This window comes from Microtus ochrogaster, unplaced genomic scaffold, assembly GCF_000317375.1.
Source record: "Microtus ochrogaster isolate Prairie Vole_2 unplaced genomic scaffold, MicOch1.0 UNK65, whole genome shotgun sequence".
NCBI lineage: Eukaryota > Metazoa > Chordata > Mammalia > Rodentia > Cricetidae > Microtus > Microtus ochrogaster.
The window spans coordinates 1,931,264-1,934,899 of NW_004949163.1; the positions used below are offsets into that span (position 1 = coordinate 1,931,264).

A 3,636-nucleotide genomic window follows, 5' to 3' on the forward strand; every position below is an offset into this window, starting at 1 on the left:
TCCTGCCTTGAGTTCCTGCCCTGGCTTCCCTCAGTGATAAACTGTTACCTGGAAGTGCAAATTGAAATAAAACCATTCCTTTCCAAGTTGTTTTTCTTCTAGTGTTTTATCACATCAATAGAAATCCTAGCTAAAATAACATGTCTTTTTATTTTTAGTAATTTCAATGTATTAATGACTATATTTAAGGATATACCTGGGCTATAAAATAGACTGCAAGAACTCAAGATTTTTCAGACTCTAAAGAAATGAGGAAGTCCGGAGCGAGCTAGAGGATGTTGGATGGCAGGAGCAGAGCAATGCCTAAATCAAAGGAACTTGTTTCTTCAAGCTCTTCAGGAAGTGATTCTGACAGCGAGGTTGAAAAAAAAGTTAAAGAGGAAAAAGCAAGTGGTTCCAGAAAAGCCTGTGAAGAAGCATAAGCCTGGTGAGACTTCTAGAGTGCTGGCATCTTCCAAGCAGAGTAGCAGCAACAGAGATGATAACATGTTCCAGATTGGGAAGATGAGATACGTCAGTGTTCGGGACTTTAAAGGAAAAATTCTAATTGATATTAGAGAATATTGGATGGACTCAGAAGGTGAAACGAAACCAGGGAGAAAAGATATTCCTTTAAACATGGAGCAATGGAGCCAGCTGAAGGAACAGATTTCTGACATAGATGATGTAGTAAGAAAGCTGTAAAATCTGAGCCATATCAAACTGTACTGTTGCAGTTGTTTCAATCTGTCTTTTTACATTGACTTTTGCTTTCTAAATGTTGTTTTCCAAGCTGTTGTGTATTTGGATTGCAGAACAATTTGTAAGGTGAATACTTTTTTAAAAAATGTGCATTATTAAAATGTTCTGAGTGAAGCTAAATGTCAACTTTATTAAAGAGGATTGCTTTGGGCTCCCCTACTTAGTGTAAAATAAAGCCAGATCGTTACAAAAAAAAAAGAAATGAGGAACAATTAGGTGGCTCTGTAGGTTGATCTTCACACTGACCTCAGGCTCAGGACTATCAAACTACAGGGTTCTTAGATCAGGTTCTTGAGATCTGCTCCTGGTAGCTAGAAATGGAGAGATAGGTTTATCATTCCCTATCTACTTCACTGTCTGAGGTAAGCTTCTTGTTACCAGCAGTTTTTAGCTTTTAGTGTCTTGCTCTCCTACTTTCACGAACTACCTCTCAAAGCTGTTCCTCATAGATGAAATTATGTGGCAGATGTTCATGTTCCTTGTCTTCTGTTTGTTCCCAGTTGTGCTCAGTTTTAAATAGCAAGGTATTTCTCAAGATGCATCTGGCTCTTGCCCTCTGAGTCATACAGAGTGACAAAATGGAATTCTTGACCCATTCAGTGGAGGTTTTGAGGCTTCTGTGGGCATGTCCTAAAGATGACTGCTAGTCTCCTCCCTAAGGCTGCTTGGGCCTACCTTTTTTGAAGAAGTTTTTTTTCTTCCTTTCCTGAAGGTAGCTTTGGAGTTCTGTCTTTCATTGTGGTGTATTGTCATGTTCTCATTTAAGAACCTTACATTCCATCCTGGGATCCATTCCAACTTCATTTTTTAATTTAAATTTCTTTTCATTTTACATACCAACCCCAGTTCCCCTCTGTTTCCTTCTCCTGGTCCTCACCTTCTTCCCCACATCCCACTCCTTAAGAATGGCACACCAACATGGTCAACTGTATCCACGTAAAACCTGAGAAAGCTTCAAAAGGAATTCTAGACACAAAAGAACAGAGTTAAGCATAGCTTTTTGGTAGCAGCATTTTCTTTGTGGGCTCTGTTTGCTAGGCTTCCTGACTCCGAAGTAGCAGCAAAAACTGCACAGCTCCTCTAAGTAGACTTTCTGGTTCATGCTAGCTATATGAACAACTCTGACTCTTTTGGGAGGTCCAGCTATGGAGCATTTAAATGAGGTTTGTGAGCTACAATTTGCTTAATGGCATCACAGACCTGCTGTGACCCAACCCCGGATCTGTGGTGGAGAGAATGGCTCTTAGATGCAGTGAACATGCCTTTTCCATGTTGGACTGGTCAGAGTTGGTCTTAGCCATGCCCACTTATCATTAAAAAAAGGCACGTCTGGTCAGAAAATAATTACAGATACACAGTAAAGACAGATTCAGATAAAAAAGACCTCTTTATGGGTTCATAGTGTTGGATAAATATATGTAGGCTTGGGAGAGAAAAGAAAAAGAATATGTATAGTTATAAAAAGAAGTAAATGGTTTAAAAAAGGTAAAGTCTTTAAAGAGACAGAGTACAGACAGTCATAAATTTAAAGGAGTAAAGAAAAATAAGCCACATAAAGATGGAATATACACAGAGAGTCTGCATTATGTATATTATTGTGTTTGCTTTGAAGTTTTTGACTGTGAAGGAGCTAAATACAGGGAAACATTTCATTGTACAGACTGCTAAGGTAAACAAACATATATACTTCAAAGGTATCTTGACTTCAAAATTTGGATCTAAGTATATGTAGCTTTGGAAAAGAGTTTCTATGTTTGCTTCCACAGAGGATGAAAACCTGTGAATTCCTTCCAGACTAATGTGGTTTGATCAAACAAGGCCTCCTGTAACCATGATCCAGAAGATTCAACATCCATGAGAGCTTTGGGACTGCTGCCTGAGATGGACCTACCATACAGGATATCCCATGATAGACCTGATTAACAGCACCCCCAATCAGCAAGAAATAATCTAGACAACAATGCCCAAATTCCCTAAGTGATTGTTTATAAATGTTTGTTTACATTTAAAGGGGAATATGATATAGATATTAATAATTTACATTAGTATGGATCTTGGTCTATTGATGCAAATTTTAGGTCAATCTTGTATATATATATTTCTGCTCTTGATTAAGGTATTGTGTTTGTGCAGCTCCTTTAAAAATGCAATGTATAATTAAGAAATGCAGGTTAATAGATAGTCATCTATAATAGTCAAGCGTGTAGTCGTGTTAGTTAGGTTTTATAGATAGATAGTGATATATTTAAGGTAGAGAGATAATCTACAAACTTTTCAAAGGCCTATGGAATATAGCACTTAAAATGTTTTAAGAACTTAGGACTGTTCATAACAATGAAACACATCTGCTCCTGGCAGCAACAACTATTTCAAGAAGAAGATGGACATTGAAGAGATTTTTTATGGAGTTTGCTAGCCATTTGGGCAAAAATTGCTCTTGTCTGGACTGCTTGATATTATACTGTATGAACTGGACTTGCAAGACCCACAGAAAAATGACTTCTTAAGCTGCCTAAAGAAGGTGAGACAGTCCTTTTGGGTTTCTGCTTCATGAAAGTATGGGCCGGTAGGCTGCAGATGGGTGCCCACAACATTACAGAACTTTGAGTGACTGTTCAGGCAGCAAGATGTCTCTGTCAATTCTAGAGTTTTGGAAGTTGCTTACAGCGTACTTCCTGTTTAGTTAGGTAATATATACTTCTGGAGTCTTTGATGGAGTTGAAGAATAGTTATAATTATAGTTTTCCTTAGTTATGATAAAAGATAAAGTAGATATAAATATTGTAACTGTAATTCTTGCCTGATACCTGTTTTGTTATATGTAATTTTACTATGTTGAAGTTAAAATCTTCCTTTTTATTTAAACAGAAAAGGGGAAATGGTGTGGGAAGTCCT

General features: G+C 37.5%; 1 pseudogene; it reads left to right on the forward strand.

The window, feature by feature from the left end:
- Positions 1-299: 299 nt before the first annotated feature.
- Positions 300-718, forward strand: LOC101994838 (annotated as a pseudogene).
- The last annotated feature ends 2,918 nt before the right edge of the window (positions 719-3,636 follow it).